At 40.3% G+C, this 18,840-nt stretch overlaps 1 long non-coding RNA gene across 2 annotated transcripts; it reads left to right on the top strand.

Moving 5' to 3' along the window:
- Positions 1 to 2,621: 2,621 nt before the first annotated feature.
- Positions 2,622 to 17,355, top strand: LOC140683594 (uncharacterized). 2 transcript variants are annotated; one of them, XR_012054765.1, is made up of 3 exons: positions 2,622 to 3,043; positions 16,128 to 16,277; positions 16,429 to 17,355. It is a non-coding gene; the product is annotated as an uncharacterized lncRNA (long non-coding RNA). The 2 variants fall into 2 exon arrangements; XR_012054764.1 differs by having other exon boundaries at positions 16,426 to 17,355.
- Positions 17,356 to 18,840: the final 1,485 nt, after the last annotated feature.

Genomic DNA, 18,840 nt, shown 5'->3' with positions numbered 1-18,840 from the left:
GGGGAAATAAATTATTATGTACCTTTGAAAAAAAAATACATTAAAGATACAAACAGTGAAGAGAAAAGCATTGGGTGAAGAAATACAGTTAAAAGAGCACATCTGTTTCAAATTCTTATTTGGGGCAAAAGATCCCCACATATGTTTTTATTTTAAATTTGTATGTGTGTTGTTATCCTTGTGTTAACTATTAGGTAAATAAACGTATTGAGAATCCATTTTTCAGTGAAGTTTGGTTAGGAGTATTTGTACACACTGGGTGAGAGATAATTTGAAAGCTAATTGAAGCTTTGTGAGGAACCAATTTCCCACATGTCTCTTAACTTTTAATACCTGCCTTTCATGTATTAGTACTGATCAAAAGCATTTATTTATTTTGGAAATGAAATAATTTTCCTCTTTGGTTTGTGTTTTTGACATGCCTTACTAGAGAACAGCATAACACAGAACCAAGTCACAGCTACAGCTGTAGCAAGTGCTGAACTGTAGTGGAAACTTATTTGGTTTTGGTAAATGAGAATCATGCAGACAGCTGTGATTGGCTTAGATAGTGATTTTAGATACACAAAAACTGAAGTTAATAAATGTTCTATTGAATAGCTAGGGCAATCTCATGCTAATAAACTTAGCTGTTTGGGGATAAGTAGGAGAAATCCCAATGCCATTGAAATCTTTGGTTAAAACTATCAGTTTCCTTCAGTGGAACTTGAGTTTTACCCCACAGCCCCTGTACAGGTCTCTCAGTCTCAGACTACATCCTTTATAAAGATTCATGGTGAAAAAGCATTCCCTTTATATTGCAAAAACTATGTCATTAGAAAAACTACTGCAGAACTATGAAAACTGCTGAAAAACTATGAGCAGAACATCCTCTCCTGCTTTTGTCATCAAATCAAAGTACCTAGCTCAGGAGCCTTAACCCTTTCCAAGGCCTGTGAAGGTAATTTTTCCCACCTGAGACCCCATTTATCCTCTGGATGTGATTTGGGAGGTTGCTGCTTCATATTTGCCCAGGTGGGAGAAGCCGGGCTGTGGAGCTGCCCATTAATGCTGTGGTTCCCTGGAGAGGCTGTGGAGCTGCCCAATTATGCTGTGGTTCCCTGGAGAGGCTGTGGGGCTGCCCATTAATGCTGTGGTTCCCTGGAGAGGCTGTGGGGCTGCCCATTAATGCTGTGGTTCCCTGGAGAGGCTGTGGAGCTGCCCATTAACACTGTGGTTCCCTGGAGAACCATCCTTGGGTGGTCCAGGGAGCATGGCTAGGCTCTGTCGCAGGCACTCTGAGCAACAGTTGCAGGAATATCACAAAATTGAAGTCAAGGAAACATTTCAAATAACTCCTCAAATATCTGGGCAACATGAGTTCTCCTTCTGATGTTGGCTATGGGAGCACACAGGTGAGAAAGAATTTTTACTGTGTTTTGCAGGAGCTAGAAATGTATTTACTCTTTGAATGAAAATGACTTCATGGACTAATTATGCTCTCTTCTTCACTGCGGAAAAGTTAGTGATTCAGTATAATTGAATCCTCTGCCACTTTATTGCTCCAAGAAATAGTCATAAAAAGTAGCAATAGAGTCATTACAGAACTCTATTAAAACCATCACTGTGCCTCTAACTGCTGCAAGTAAAGAAAAAGGCTTCTGGGCCAAAGTTTTCTGTCCAAGATTTTTGCCCTCTGTAGAGACGAAGGAGACTAGAAAAGAAATCCCTGTCTGTAGTTCTTGCCAAATAGGCATGGCTTCAGTGTTTGGAGAGTCCCTCTTGGGAGATCAGGAATGGCTCAATGTAGAGAGATTTACAGAGACTTAAAACTTATAATGAAACTATTATCTTTGCTCTCTTTCCTCTTCCTAAATCATATAAAGTCAGGTGGTGTGTTCTCACAGTAGTATTAGTTACTGTCAAGTCAGATATAAGGCAAAAAATATTCCTGACTTGTGTAAAAGTTAGAACTGAGGACAAAAATTGTCAGTGGAGAAATGATTTTTGTGTTTTCTCCCATAGTAAGTAAGGTGCTGCTCTTGCAAATAATTCTCTATAAGATAATCTGGTGCCAAGTCTCATTAATTTCAGCAGGAGCTTCGTGAGAGCCTGGGGATTCTGCCTTTCAGAGCAATTTATGTGACTGAGGCTGAGATGGAGAAACAGCTTTGTGTGTTGGAGGACAAGGTGGGGAGCTGCTGGCAGGGGAACTAAGCAGGGAGGGAGCAAGGGGGAAGCTAGAAAGGTACTAATGCCATTACAATCAGAAGAGTTTTCTTGAGTTAAAATCCAGCCCAAATACATTCCCTGTACTGCTTAAAAAATACAGCCCTAATAATCCTGGATTGCCAGGGATCAAACCTGCCTCCAGTGAGAGCACTGAAGTCTGTTGGTTGGCGTTATAAGCCTGGGGTTCTGCCCCTGTCAGATCATTCACAGACAGACGTTTCTGACTGGCACAAGGTTGCCAGAGCACTGCAGGGCTGGTTTATACCCTCCCCTATTTTCATGCTAAGATGGAAACATTTTGAAACCAAACCTGGCAAAAGTGAAACTCTCAAAGAAAACACACAAGTCCCTGTTAAATACTCTGGAGCTCATCTTGTGTTATAAAATTCTCTAAAGTTGGCTTGATAAATGTGGGAGATTGAGGATGCATGACCCTATGTGTTTTTAGACCTTCCTCTCCTTTAGCCGTCAACAAATTGCTGCTGTGATAATCATTGCAGCTGATGCTCTTAGGAGGAGAAACTCAGATTGTCAGACTGAGGCATGTGGAGAAGGAAAGTGAGAATATACATTGAAATATACACTTTTCCTTTTCACCATGTATTTTTCTATAAAGGAAAATTTGTTATTGGGTTTTTGTTTGGTTGGTTTTTACTTTTTCTTTTACTTTTTCCTGCCCTGATCCTTAATTAAAAAGTTTATTTCCTTTGTGTAGGAACAGGCCTGCTAACCTCCTCCCCAGACCAATCCTACCTCTATTTCACAGAGGTCAGCACCATCCATGGTTTTGGGAGTGACTGAGATATGTGTTGCTGAAAAACCTGTCTTTATGGTAAGTTACTCCTTTCCTCTCACTCTCTTTAATAAAAGTTTTGCTGTTGTCGTGCAGTCTGAGCACTTGTCATTAATAATAATTAAAAAATAGTGTCTACATGTTTGAAAAGACTGATTGAAAACAGGACTATATGTGAATTGTGAGTTAATACCTAATCTATTTTTGCTGTATTAATATAAAATTGTTTCAAAGTTTTGTTACTTTCAGACACATGCTGCTTAAACTTTTTCCCCCAAGTCTCTAAACACTTTTAACCTTATTTTCCTAAATCTTATTCTCTGCTCCATTTGTACGAGATCTCATTTTGAACACTTATTGTTAATTTTTAAGATTGGTGTAAAAGAGAAGCATGGAATTCAGGTCAGTTGGATTGTATCCATGGGAAAATGCCCCTAAAAATTAATTTATGATGGATGAGATTGATATTGAAAAGGCTGACTTAATTTGTTTCATTATATTTGGAAAATGAATCTGAAGGCTTGACAGCAGCAAACTGAGGTGGGCGCAGCAAAGCCCATTTCTTGGCAATCTCCACTCATAGCTTTGTCTGTGCATCTCTCTAATGGTAATGCGCTGATCTTTGGCAGCTCCTGAACAAAATCCTGAATTAATTTTGCACCAGGGGAGAGTACAAATCACCAGCGTGTTGTTGTTCATGGTGTTCATTTCTCAGAAACTTCAGTAGTGCAAAGAAATGGTTCTGAAACAGAGACTGGTGAAGGGAGGGATGGGAGAAATAGGGTAGTCAGAGTAGGAAAAGAGGGTATTTCCTACCACTGTATTCAATGAAAAAAATGGAGATGGGAGCTTGAAGACTGGTTACTGCTTAGTACCCAGGAAAGCATAGGTCCTTAGCAGGGATTTGTACTTCCACGTACACCATAGCTGTCCAGTGGTTCATGAGCAGTGGTATGCTGGTGACAAAAGGATGTCACACATCAGCTTCTGTTTGGGAATGCAACCATCTTAAAGCTTCTGAGATTACAGCATTTCTCTTCTCTGCTCTTATTGAATCAGATTAAATGCAGAGCATGTTTTGTAAATTTAATGTCAGAATAGCTCTCAAATATGTTATTGTGAGCAGTTCTGTCATGAGCAGAAGCATTAACTGCTGCCCCTTCTCATTTGACTAATGAAGGGGATGACTAATGAAGCAGGAATGCGAGAGGTCACACATAATTTCATTCTATTTCAATTTGAAAATGCTGGGTTACAAAAGTGTTATGAATTTCCATTTGTGGAAGAAAGCTAACTGTTAGAACAGAGCTTCTACTTCAAGCTTCCTGCAGGGATTTTCTTTAGCGTTGCTTCTTTTGTTGTAGGGAAATGTAGAGATTCTGAAAATATTTTTCTGTTTTAAACAAAGGGAGCTGTGTTTCTGGGTTAGCCAATGCTGGTGCTGTCTGTGTCTTTCAGATGTGGTCTTGACACTATGGATCTATCACAAGAAAAGCTGAGGGTCTGAAATCTGAATAACAATGATGGGAATCGACCTTGTTTGTCATCAAAACTTAGTCTGGGGAAAATTAAATTTTCCTTTATAATAATATGTTTAAGCCCATTTGTATATTAGACCAAATTTAAGAAATAAAGGCATGAGTACCTGCTGGCACCTTGTGGTGCAAACACGGAGAAACCTATGGACACTTGGGTGTTTACAAGCACACAATGTCTGCATGCTTATGGCCATGCAATGGTACAGGGACTTTGGCCACAGAAATGTTGTCCATAAAGTGCAAAACCATGGCTGTATACATTAGTGCATTCCCTGCTGATTAGCAACCTGCCATAAACCCCTGTTGACACAGCTATTGGTTGTGCGTAATCATGGTGCGCGTTTTTTAGCCATCACATTAAGATTCCCAGTTTCTTGTAAAATCAGTCACTGCAGTATTTTCTTTTTTTTTTTTTATTAATACCTGTGTGTATGAGGTGTCTGACAGAGTTATTATCCACTTTGGTGATGAAAAACTCCTGCTGAGGTCCAGGGGAACAGGATCGCAAAGACCAGCACGATGTTTGTCTTATAAAGCGCTCATTCTTCTGACTGACCATCTGTGTGTGAAAAAGGACTGCTCTTACGCAGCAGTAGTTTTGTTGAGTTTGGCCTTGATTTCTTTTTTCCAGATTCTGCCTAGCAAAAAGGGAGGGAGAGAAGGGAAAAGGCAAATTTCATTGGGGAATGGAGGAGGTGGGGGTGGAGGAAAGGAGAGCTGAAAGCTTAAAAAATTAGTGCCTGGTGGAAGAGTACAGTAAAGTCAGTGAATAATTTTACTGTCCTGGTCTAGCAGCTTGGGAATGTGCCATGTTAAACAATAACATCTTCCAAGTGAGAAAGGCAGAGGGGGAGGGAAAAGTTGGGGTGAAGTGAGAGGAGGGGACTGGAGGTAAGAGAGGGATTGGATCCTTGGATACAGTCACTGCCAGTCCTTGGATCAACTACTTTTTATTTTTATTGCTTTTTTTTCATTAAATATTTGACACTGAATCAATGCCCAGGATATAAAAATCTGTACTACTCTGTTACCATTGCTTGACAAATAAAACTACAGATAGGCTGCTGGCTTCAGGTTTTACCCAAATAAACTAAATCATTATTGCTTCTTTGGGGCCTTATGGACCTCACTTCCCTAAAATCATTGTATTGCATTGAAGGCAATCCAGAGGCAAAGATATAAGGCTGCCATACAGCTTGGCCTGGGTCTCTTTTAATTTCTCTTCATTCACCTACTGAAAACACTATCTAGAGGCTTTTGAAGGCTTTGCAGATTTATCCTTTTTTTCCAAATGCCTAGTAAGGTTATCCATTGTGACACCTGCTGCCAGCTTGCTCTTAGCTCAGTGCACCTCTGGGATTTCAGCACTTAGGTTATCTTGGTCAGTGTGATGATCTGCTAGGAAAAGTTAAGGTAGCTGGGGGCTTTGGGAAGCTTTGAATAAACTCTACAGACAATTTCCTGCTCTGGTTCAGGCTGTTTTCTGTACCTGGTTAGTAACAGTGCTGTGCTGCAGGAGTGCTGGTTTCAGGTTTGCCATGGAGGAGAGAGAGGGGCTTTCAGGGCATGATGACCCAGAACAAAGGGGCTGTCAGTTCACTGCTGTAGAAAACTTTTTATCCTGACAGAGATGGTACGTGAGGCTTGGGCAGTGGCCACCCTCAGCCTGGGTTTGGGCTTGCACTGAATGCAATTTTTGTGGTGTCTTGCCGACATCTGTTTGGGAGGAAACTGATGCTGTGACTGAGTGGGGCCCTTAGTTCTTAGTTTAATTAAGAGTTGAGCTCCAGCAGGTCTGATGCACCATCTGGTGAGAAGATGTCCCGTGTGTGCCTGGCTATTCATGTGTGGCGTGCCCCTCCTCCTCCCCAGCACCAGCACACCGGGACAGCCACTCCTGCCTGCTGCCACAGCCACAGCGGATTTCATGCTCAAACCTGCTGCCTTTCATCAGTGGCTGCACACACCCCGTGAGACACAATTCTCTGGAGTGGTGCAGCAAACGGGAGCTTCAGCTGCCTGATTGACTGGGAGGTTTTTTCAGGAGAGTGTGAAATTTTAGCAGCCCCAAGGTTTATTGTGCAGGAGGGGAGAGACAGGACCAAAAATCTGAGAACATTTCTGGGATGTTGGATAATTTCAGGCATTTGAGCCAATGGTAGGAGGCAAGCCTGAGATAAACGCTGAACTTGCCTGAAAAAAAAAACCTCCAAAAACAAACCCAAAAAACTAAACAACCAAGAAAAACAAAATATATATAGGAAGCCGAGCTTCCTGTAACAGGTCCTTTTTTTGAAGAGCTAATTTATCATAGTATTGATGGACTCCCAGCAAGAGGTAAGATGGAGAAAGTTGTTGCTCTTCTAATTCATAACTCATGTCAGTTAAGAGGTACTTCATGCTTTCATGAGGATGGATGTGGAAAGCCTCCAGTAAATGGGTGAAAAAAAAGAAAACACTTCCCATATTATCTAGAACATCACAATGATGCAATAGAGTGAATGGCAACCACAGGAGTGGAAGGTTTGTGACAAAAATCTGTTCCATGTTATTAAAATTATTCCTGATGTAAAAATGGGGACAAGCAGCAAAAGGACAAGATTTGTTAAGGACACAAAGCTATTCAGGAAAACCTAAACTTTAATCAGCCCTGGAGAACTGTAGATACTATTAGGATGCTGAATGACTGAATCTCTTTTCTCTGCTTATTTTCTCATCTTAATAAATGAAGAGTGGTGAAACTAGCATAAACTATATATATGCCATGACTAGCAGGAAATTGCTACTCCCACCTGGGGGGAAACACCTCAGGTGTCTTTGAGAATGTCACCTCAAAATGATGTCAGAGTCATATAGAATGTTAGGATTTGGTAGAAGGGGAATGGGAATCAAAGTATAGAGCAAGAGCATCCTGCCACAGAACATTCACACCTGATCTTCCATGTGAAACTTTGAAAACATTTAATTTAAAAATCCCAAGGATTTTCAGAAAAAAACCCCAAAGATATGGATGGTATGGAGTGACTTCTACATGACAAAGGACTTGATGGATTTTCTAGGCTGGAAAAGAATGACTGTGGGGGAAAGATGATAGTTATTTTTAAAAGCCATAAGAGTGAATGAAGGATAGAGAAATTAAATAAGGAACTATTTCTATATTCATTGTTTCTCACTAAACAAGGACTATGAACAAGCAAAAAGAGGTGCAATAAAGTTGTGGACCTCACTGACGCATCTTGTCCTGGACAAAATCATCAGCAGGTCAGGAAGGAATCAGGCAAATCATAAGAGGATGGGTTTGTGAGTTCCTATCAAACATGATGGTGCAGGTGCCAAGTCTCAGTTCAGGAAATCTCTAAGCTGGTATCTTCCTGGGAGCTGGATGGATGCAGCAGGGAAAGAATTACTCTACATACCCCTTTTCCTTATAGGTATTTTCAGACTGAACTCTGTAGGCCTTTGGTTGACTCAGATGGTAGTGCCAAATTATGAGAGATGTTTTTTCCCCACTAGGTAGGATAAGGCATTTCTTCTTGCTGGCCTGGTACAAGTGATACAACACATCACTGAGTGAATGGGGAGGGTGTTCAGTGAGGAGGAAGGCTCTGCACAGCCTGCACATGGGCATGTGGCAAGGGTGCCCATGTTCCTCTCTGGCTGTGCAAGTGGAGAGGATGATGGAAAGTACTGCCAAGCAATGTGTTCTTTGTTTGATACAGATCATCTGTCTTAAGTGATCCAAACCATATTTTTACACCAGAGAAAACGACTGTCCACAGCTAATTTGGGAGATGGAAGTCTGCTCTGGGAAAGTGAACAACGGCCGATCAGAGGGTCATGTTCTTGCTGATAGTGTGGCTGCTGATGTTTTTTCCATATCAGTGTCAAAGAGGGAAACCAGCAGCTCATGTGCCAATGGGAGGCATATCTGTTACCAATGTCAGTACTTTGTAAACTACTTCACTATACTCCTTGTCCCTTGTCTCTTCTCTTTACCCCTGAGTCTCTGCTTTAATAAATATTTTAGATGGAGAGATATTTTCTGAAAAACCTTAATGTGCTGGGTAGATGTACTGTAAATGTGTAGAACTGAGCCTCCCTTTACCACTTGCTCTGGGTTCCACTCACAAAGATCTTATGGTAAAAATGAGTAGAATAGACTGGGAGAAGTCAGGTGAAAAAATAAATATGCTCTGATTTAACCATAAAAGCTGATATTAAAAGAAAATCATCAAAACACTTGATAGATCTATGTGAATGGATGATTAATTTCAAAGTGTAACATGAGTTTTGCTGAGATTCTGTAATATTTGGTTCATGTTGTGGGGTTTTTTTTTTTTTTTTAAATTTCTGATTTTTGTCCAAAACTGGAAGTGCAGGAAAACTCTCAAGAAAAGCAGTTCTGGAGATTTCCAGAGATCAGATAGTTTGGGTAAACCTGTGAACTTTTGGATGTTTATCTGAACTGAACCTGAACTCTAAATCTTCTAGGGTTCACCCAGCTAAGTCAGCGGGAGGAAGGCCTATAATGATAATTTTAAATGATTATTTTCTCATTCAGCCATGGATATGACCCTTCTCAACCTCCTGAGGATTTCTTTGTGCTGCATGGAACAATGAGAAAGCTAAATAGTGTGTATCACATATGCACAATTAAACATCGTATGCCCCATTACGGCTTCAGCTGCTATACATCCCAGTTGCTAGTTGCTGTCTTTGTAGGAGGATTTAGCTAGAAAACAGATGACTGCTTCTAGCCTGGCATTGTCTTTAGCAACACCTTTTGTGCCACATGAAGACAACTTAGGGAAAATGCACTGGAAACAAAATTACTGAACTACAGTAGGCAAAGCCATAAAAAAAAAAAATTAAAAAGCAGGTGAATGTGTAGTGTTCATTCTGTTAATTTTAAGAAGTGATTCCAGTTACATTTTCCTTGTCTGACTGTGTAATCGCAGCAGTTCTTGATGTTTATCTATGGAGACCTCTGGGAAACAGAGGAGCACTTTATAATAATCTCTATTCCACAGAAAATAATTTTCTATAACACCAAAGATAACATCATACCTTTCCTGATGTCAAAGGCAAGGCACCAGCTGATTTTTCTTCCTGCAGGGTTTTTCTTGTAGATGGTAATGTAGGAAACCCACAGCAGAGTGAGGAATGGAGTCAGGATTTCCCTCCACTTTGTCAAACTATCCACACATATCCCATCATCCTCAAGAATTACCACTAGGTCAAATTTGTACACTTGCATTACATGACCAGTCAGAAAAGACACAGAAGTGCTTCACTGGTTTAGCTCTCTTGTCTTCTGTCCTTGTGAGACTGTATCAGGAATAACTGTGCTCTTGCACACACTGACACACAGGTGTGGTGAAAACAGAGTGTACTTAGTATGACAGTGTCCTTCCAGATGCAAGAGAATGAATTGCTAGAAAAGTGCATAACTAAATGTCATTTGGGGAGCTGGCAGACAGGGGCTGTGGTTGGAAGTCTGGAGAGGCAGTGTGCTTTATGCTAAAGCTTGCTTCCCAAACGCCTTCCCAAGTCATGCTCCTAATGTTCCTGAAATCACTGTGACTTCCTTACCACATCAGCAATCATTTATGGCTCTGGAGCTGCCTGTCACTGCAGGGGAAATTCAGAAGAGCTAACTTTATTTTTCAAGGGAATTTGGAAACCATCAGTGCTGTGTTTGAGCTCCTGGGTTTTTCACAGGACTTGGCGTTCAGCAGGGTTATGCTACTCTCATCAGCTTCTCTCTGTGGAGGAGCTGCATGCTGAGACATTTTCCAAACTTCAAGGATTGCTGTTAGGTCCTTCAGGCACAGGAAGTGTCTCTTGCTAAGTTCAGACTAGACTTGTTCACAAATTTTTGACAGGACTGTCAAAAAAATTGCAGTAACTTTATACTTTTGAACAGAAGCTATGCGGGATTCAGTAATTTTATGGGATTTCCAGATTTTTGAAATTCCACTATCTTTTTCTCTGAGTATGCAGACATGAAGTTCATAAATATAAAGTTCTGAAAGCAGTATTTAAGGACTGATTTTCACCAGTCCTTGTGAATGGAGTCTTCCAGCCTGGCTTACCTTGGTTCACACTGCACTCAGTCTCTCTAAAATATTGCCTTCTGGAGAGTATGCTTGAAAAAAAACCACTGTCTAAACCTCATTCAGCTTCTAGGAGCATCCTATTGGAAAAATTTGGATTTTTTTTTCTCCTATTGAAGCCAATGCAATGGAACACTAAGTGAGAGAATTGTGTTAATGAACAAATCCTCTGTAGGGAATGGCTTAGAAATGTCCATGCCAGCAGGATGCAGGAATACCTCCTAGATGTATTTAACCCCAAATGTGCAACTGTGTTTATACAGCAGATCAAACAAAACGAGCTTCTATACACAAGGTCTGAGGAGATCTGAAGAAGGGGAATTATACTTACTTGAAGGATATAGCACAGTGAACTTTTTATGATCAAAGACTGCTTTGGGGCTTGTCCTACAGATTGAGCTCTTAGTCTTAGCTCAAGCTGTAGGTATAAAATTGATTCAAATGTTCACTGTCTGAAACCTTTCTGGCTTATCTAAATATGTACTGTTCCTCTGCTTCTGTCTTAATATTGATATTTATTTGGTCATGCAAAAATGTTTATGGCTTTATTTTGAAACCAGAACATTGGGTGCAAGTTTACAAACTTGAATCCTTGCAAAAAATACTTAGATATGAGTCTTACAATGTGTTTTACTCTGAAAATGTTTGAAAGAGGAGTCCAGCTGAGAGCAGGACTCCATCATCAGTAAGATCCTAGTGCTAACACAGATTTTTCTCAGAGGTAGAGAACAAACAAGGAATAAAATGTTATTATCAGTGGAAATTAAAACATTCAAAGGAGTGAAGCATACGAATAAGCAGACTCTTTTATATGCCCTAAAAAGACATATTTCAGCTGGGGCTTCAGACAGGGAAACAGTTCCAGTAGAGGTGCAATTAGGAGAAATAATTGGGTTGGTTGAAGTCTGAGTGAGTTGACCATGAGTCAAGTCACAGATTGTGACTTAGGTCTGATACTTTGGAGAACAGATTCTTCCCTGAGTCCCAATGCCACAGTTTGAAGCATTGACTCTTAAAAAGGCCAACCAGTGGGGCAGCTAAGATCCTGATTTGGATCTGTGGGGATCCAATCAGTGATCTGTGCAGCTTGGTTTGGATCCCCTTTATTCTCAGGGTGGCTTTAGCATGCTGTGACACTTGATTTCTTTTGTTGCACTTATCTAAGTTGTACAACTCCGTCAGCTCACAGCCCAATTCCTTCTCTCCTGATGAAATCTGAGTATGGTGCTCAATGTCTTGTGTTTTGTTGTGCCATGAGGTGCAATGGAAATGAGCTTGAGGTTGCAAATCTAATGAAGTCTCCTATATTGTGGAACAAAGAGGAGCAGGATGTGGTGACACTGTGGGCAAGAAGCCTCATGTGAAAGTCTCTTGTCTGAGATCAGTATAGGTCAGCCTGGCAGTCTTGGTGCTGTCTATCTTTGTCTTTCAGCACATCAGGGAACCTTACTAGGACTTCCTCTGATTAGGAGTCATTAATTATATAAATGTGGATTTTAGAGCCTGATTTCCTATATGCTTTTTAAAATAAGGGCTGTGAAATTCTTGTTGCTTGTCTGCTTAAAATTTTTTACTTGCTGAAAAAAGAAGAAAATCTGACTAAAAGCAAAAATATATATGGGTAAAAATTCAAGAATGGCTGAGAAAAATGCCAACACCCTCCATTTTAGTCCAGGATGCAGCACTCCATAATGCTGAGAAGATGTGTAAAATCAGAGCACAGTTAGAGTAATGTTTTAATTGTTAAACTGTCAAAACAGCTATTAATCTGCAGTGGAGGGACTTCCCGGGGAAGGGGTTGTGTCTTGACCTTTGTGTTTTATAGTCAGTGCCCTCACTTCCTTCACCTCTAATAGGCTTCAAAATTATACAGAATCATGCAGACTGAAAGAAACACAGAGTTATTAGGAGGGGTGGTACAATCTCTGAACAGCTACTATTATTGTTTCCTAGTCAGTCATACTTCCAAGTGTGTAGGAAGCTGAATTCTTCTTGTACAAGTATTCCCCATAATTTGTGTCTTAATTTTTACTATGCTAAGTAAAATCTCCTCCTTTCCTGGGGCAGGCTTTTTTCTCTTTGGGCATGTGAAAAGGCTGGAAAACTGTATGGATAATGCAGTTGCTCAGTGCCATCCTTTTCCAGAACTGTGCTGTGTGCAGTGTGCAGGATTGTGCTGGGAATTTTCCCCCTTGTGTTTGAGCCCTGCCTACGATTTATAGAAGGATGGAAGTCTTGACATTTGGAACACAGCAATTGCTATTGCTTATTTCCCAGTAGAACTTTCAACTTAAAAGATTTAGATGCTTTTCTTTATTAAATGGAGCAAATACTTCAGTGTTTTCAGCTCAAAGCCCATCAGCGTATCTCCATATTTTGTCAGGGGGCCCAGCTGCCAATTCTCAGTGGAAGTGCTGTTAGCAGTGGTGGTAATCCAGCATGGTGGTCTAAGAAAAGGATAGGAGCCAGAAATTTGTGCTCAGGCTCCAGTTTTCTCTCTTGTTATTTGGCTACAGTCACAGAAACCAAAGTTTTGAAAAAAAAAAGTATCTGGTTTGTGGTAAACTAGATGGTCACCCCAGAGTCAGGACCTGCCCCCCTTGCTTTTGAAAATGTTATCCCATACCTTTGTACCTCTGTTTCTTGATCCATCAGCTCTCAATGAGGCTATATTTCTTAAAACAGACTGGCCTGCTTGCAGTGCAGTGGTTAAATCTAAAGAAATATATGTGCAGATGGTAAAGTAGATTGTTAATTTTGGTCTGTAATTGCAAACTGAGACTGGAGTAGGAAAAGTCATGCAAAACAGGAGTATATGTTTGAGACTATAATGTCTGCCTTTAAATTTCCATCTCTGTGTGTCTCTTTCTCTCCCTCTTTTATGTGCACATGTCCCCAGACCTCATACTCTGGCATCCAGCTCATCCCTGCTGTCACCACAGTGGCATTTGGCAGTCCCTGAGGTGAGAGAGTGAGCTGAAAGTGTGCTGTACGATGTCCTGCAGCTCTGCCCTGATGCAAAACACATTTCCCACCTCTAGGATGCTTTCTCATGTCTCCCCTTTCTGAGTGTTCCCTCTTCCCTTTCTCCCACAGGACAGCACTCCCTATCCTTCAAGCAAAGTTTTATATCCAGATGACTAATTTTAACCTGATTATTGTTTGCAAAACCAATAATTGGAAGAAGTCAGTCATTGCTTAACAGCTTTAGTGGTAAATCAGTTCCAGCAGCTTGCTGGGCTGCTGCTAGCATGAATCCACGTGCTTCTCAGCTAGATGCTCTCGTCTCTCTCTTCTCCCCTCTCTCTCTCTCTGACATCCTTTGCTGGGTCCATATGGGTTTGGGGATGTAAGCACTTCAGAAGAGTGTTTCAATATATGGTTATGATTCTAATTTTTGGCATCAGCTTTTTATTACAAGTTGTTGACTGGCTGGAGGCGTGAGAGAGTGGGAGCAGGGAGGGTTCTCGACCATGTGTGAAGCGAGGAGACAGCAGTAGCAGAAATAGTACAATAACTCCTCTCTGGAGCATGAAAATGGGGTCTGGAGCAATCCCCTTGGCCCCTAATCTCTTGCTAGCTCTGGGGTTTATAGCATGGACCGTGACAGTTTTGCTGTAAGGAGGGTTCAGGATTTCAACCACAATAAAAGTTATAGCTCAAGTTAGTAGCATGTAAAGTATTTTGGTCTGGCAAAAAAAAAGGCACTTAAATTATGAAATCCAAACCTCTGTTTTAAAATAGTACCTATCCTATGTACTGGTGTTCATTTACGGTATTGTTTTGAGTTTGATTTTCTTGTGGGTCTAAAAATGTAATAAGAATGTAAGCAGATGTGTTTATATGATAATACAAAAAAAAAAAAAACCCCAAAACTCCTGAAATACAGAAATTTGGTTTGTATTTTATATGATGCATTAGGTGATAATTTATAAATAAATTAGTAAATGCACCATATTTTCAAACAAAACCAGTAGTAATTGTAAGAGATTGTACAAAATTATTAGTAAATGGCAAGACACAGAGTAATTTCCTCTGATTAAAAGTTACAGAACCTGGAGATCAAAAGCTAAAACTAAACTCAAAAAGGAATGAAAATACTTCAGGGACAGAACGCTCACGTTCAGGCTCTGTGCTGGAGTGATCCTGTGTGGCTGCCTTGCAAGAGCAGACATCATTTCTGTGTGTGCAGTACCACCCACAGCTCTCCCTAACAAAGCACTGATGTGCCACGGCTGATGGGAAAACCAGAATAACAGAGATTCCCTAGGGCACAAGGGGAGCAAAAGTATTGGACTGACTTAGCATGGAGCCAGGTCTGATACAGCTGAAACTCTCAACTCTTGTCCAGCACGAGCCCTGCTGATCATGACCTGGTCACTTTGAGACTCTGAGGTTCCTGCATACTGTTTCCAGTTATTCTGCCTTGTGCTGGTCTTATAAAGTAGTAATAACCTGAGCAGCCTTTTTGAGCACCCGAGGGCGGGATTTGCTGGGCTGTATTGTGCTGAAGCAGTGGGATGAAAGCTCCCAGGGGGTAATACTGGAGATCAGGGGATTCCTACTAGGTGCAGGTACTCGGCATTTGTATCTTACTCCAGGTACTTTTGTGTCCTTACAAACTACATGGGTAGCTGAGCTACCTAGAGATGCCACTTAAGAGTCAGCAGTGAGGAGGATCCTGTGAACTCATGTAAAATGCTTGCCTGTAAGAGAAAGTTTTGTGGTCTGTGAAATTTTGGATGAGTTTTGGGCCTTACTGAAAGTAGTTAGGGAATAAATGAGTGTACAGAGTCCTTCTGAAGGAGAAAAGTATGAGAGTATTCCATGGAGACATATTAAAGTCAATCCAAAGTGAACTGATGACTTTACAACCCTCAAGCAAATTACCTCAGATAGTTTCTTTTGTGCAACAGGATTGTGTATGAAATATGAAAATGTGTACATGACCTTCTTTTAAACTGCAGTGATTTATTACTGCCAGAACCACGAGGGATTAAAATTGAGTTTATGAAGAAATCAATGTTATAGGGGATTGCAAAATGATGCTGGGTCTGACGAATCCTTTCTGAAACCCTTTAACCACAAGAAATCTGCTTCTTTACTCAGATGTTGCAGAGTGGATAAGTCATCCACTCTGATTCCAAAAAGCCTTAGGTCTCTAAATCATTTTCAGGATGGTGATGTTTGCCTTTTTTTATTGTTCTGCGCAATTTTCTGCATGCACTTATGTTTTGTTGTCATCATGTCTCTTAATTGATGAGAAATCTGAATGATGCTGGTTTTTTTGGGTTTTTTTTTGGTTGCATAAAACAACCCTAATCACCTTTTTCAGATTTTTTAGCAACCTTTGTTTTTCTTGTTTTGATAAACCTGCTTTAGTTTAAAAGCTACTATATTCTTTCATATTTACAATTTGATGTATGCTTTTCCCATTTTCCCATTCTTCTCAATGTTTTAATTCTGCAGCTCTCTTCAGGTGATAGTTCTGACACGTGCAGAAGAATAGCAGGGAGAACAAGAAGCTTTTGTTTTCTTTGAAGAAAAGAAAATTCTTTGAGATGAAAAATGGGAGAGCACAGCCTTCAGATCCTAATACAACAACTTGTGTTTGGGAAGGTACCACAGACTCCTTATTTTCATTGCCTATGAGTGTTTTGTATAGAATAAGAGTAAATCTATTTGATATTTTAAACTAGGTTTTTATTCTCCTTTTCTGATTCTGATGCTGACTGAAAGCCTTTACTAATGAAACCATCTTTGGTAGCAGGTTTCCCTTCTTTCCAGAAGAGGAGGAAGATGACAATTCCTTCCCTGAAGCTTCTGGCCATGCAGCCTAGAATAGGCAGAATTTTCTCTTCTTCTGGTAGAAAATAGTCAAGAGTATGCATAACAGCGCTGTGTCCTGTACGGACTACATTAATTCTGCATGTGTCTCATCTTGAGGTAAGTCTGGCCTTACTTACATTTACTTTGGGGATGAAAGAATGGGGCTTCTTTCCCTCTGCCCCCCCCCCCCCAAAAAAAACCCAAAAAAAACAAAAAGAAAAAAAACCCCAAACCCAAAACCCCAACAAAAAACTTGACCAAACAAAAAAACCCCCACAAAAACCAACCAACCAAGCAAAAACTTTGTGCTCAGACAAGATTAGTGCTTGGAATCAAAAATGTTTTGAATATTTTGATGAAAAATCATATCCTGTAATATTTATTTTATTATGTTGTTGTTATGCCATATGTTGTTGCTAGTGCCATTGTTTTCAGTCAAATCTCTGAGTTTGTTTAGGTTTTATTTTCAGAAGCATGTTTAGCCTTGGGACCATAATTTCAATTTGGTTTTTCTCTTGTGGTCTGATTTGGTAAACTACTGTCCTTCAATAGGGATGAAATGAGCTCAGGAGGGGCTTGGTTCATGTGTCAAGGATGCAGATTTTAGGACTGGCCTTAAAATCAGAGGATTAACTTGACAGGTCACACTTTGTATCCCTTCTCACTGCTCCCACATTCTGCCTGTGTGAGCTGAGCAATTGGTGCTGGTGAGCTGCTGTCTGCATGGAGCACATTTCAAGTGCCCTGTCTTGAGCTGTTTCCAATCTGGACCTGGAGGCTCATCCTCATAACTTGTCACAGTGCAGTAGATGCACCCCTGAAGTGGATCTTCCAGTTTAGTTTCATAACCCAGCTTGTGAGCCCTGAGGCTCTTATAAGTGCAAACCAGAGGATGGTAAGTGTGATGATGGTGGCATTTGCTTTCAAAGCTTTATCCTGATTTGAAACAGAAATATAGTGGAGCCAAACTTGATTTCTTGATATCTGACACATTTGCCTCTATGTGAATATCCCTTGCATGGTAAAATCTTCAGAAATGCAAACTCAGGCAAACTTAGGCATTTTTGACCCTTACACATGTAAAAAACCAACAACAACAAAAAACAACCTCAAATTAAAAATCTAAGTACTTTAAGAATTCATGCGCAAAATACATGAAAACTGTGTGAATGGTTGTCCATCCCATGTTTCAGATCACATACAGGTCATCTGGAGCAAGTATCTTGCATTTTTATCAGTTCAAAATGTGGACTTATTTTTTGGTATTCAGTAGCCTTCAGCAGTAATTTTTTATCTTCCCATCCCGTGCTATCTACAGTGTCAGCTACTCTCTACATGGCCTGGATTCTTTTCCACTTGCATTACACCTGCATTTCTACATGCACTCTACTTTTCCCCTGTTTTGCCTGATCACCTGTAATACACGCACTTATCTTCTGAGATAAAAGCACAGTTGATAACATGGTGATGTGTCCACCCCAGCCAAACTCAGATTTGGGAGCATAATGTGTCCTATTAAATTCAGGATTACATGAATCTATTCATCTACTGGTGTAAGTAGAACTACAAGTCCAAAGAATGTAACTCTGTATTAGCCATATTTTTCTACTTCTGTATGTTTACAAGAAAACTATAGTCTAATGTGCTTGATGTTTCTAGTGTGTTAAACATATACAACAAACAACCATTAATGAGTTTTAAAACTGTGATGCTTATTCAGTCCACTCAGTGCTCTTGAAAGTGAGCCAACATTAATTCAAGCTCAGTTGATCCTAATAAGTAACTAAGGCCCCATTTCATAAACATGCAATTCTAGCTTGTTGTTTCTGGCACTGCCATTAAGCAAAAGTCTTTACCCTCAGAATGACAGAATTAAGGGATTAGGGATAAAGTGAAAATTGTGAATAATTCACAATTTCTTCCCTCCTCTCCTCCCCACCAAAGGCAATTCTAGAGGGGCTCAGAAACTGCTCTCAATTATACACCTTTTCTTGTGGGAGTTATGTATGGGAGTGTGACCTGCCAGTGCAATGAGATTTGCTCATATGAGAGGAATCTGTAGGACTCGATGTGATATCTGATACTTTCTCTTGTCATCGTGGGTTCACTGGAACAAAGCACCAACACCTGCACTAAAAAATACTGCTTACATTTATCCATCCCGAAGGGGAACTTTAGTGTGTTGTCCAATGTGTGTTGTCCCAACAGTATGTATGTATTATCAAAAGAACTCTATGGCATTTCAAAAGAAATCTATGACATTTTCTACTAAGATACAATCAAGGGTCACTCCTTACCCTGGCCCTTCAGGTAATGTAGAACACGTGCTCTACTTGTTCCTGGAATAGATTTT

The sequence above is a fragment of the Taeniopygia guttata genome, chromosome 3 (assembly GCF_048771995.1).
Source record: "Taeniopygia guttata chromosome 3, bTaeGut7.mat, whole genome shotgun sequence".
Taxonomy (NCBI): domain Eukaryota; kingdom Metazoa; phylum Chordata; class Aves; order Passeriformes; family Estrildidae; genus Taeniopygia; species Taeniopygia guttata.
The sequence above is the reverse complement of the archived record's forward strand: the minus strand, read 5'-3'. Positions and strand labels throughout refer to the sequence as shown.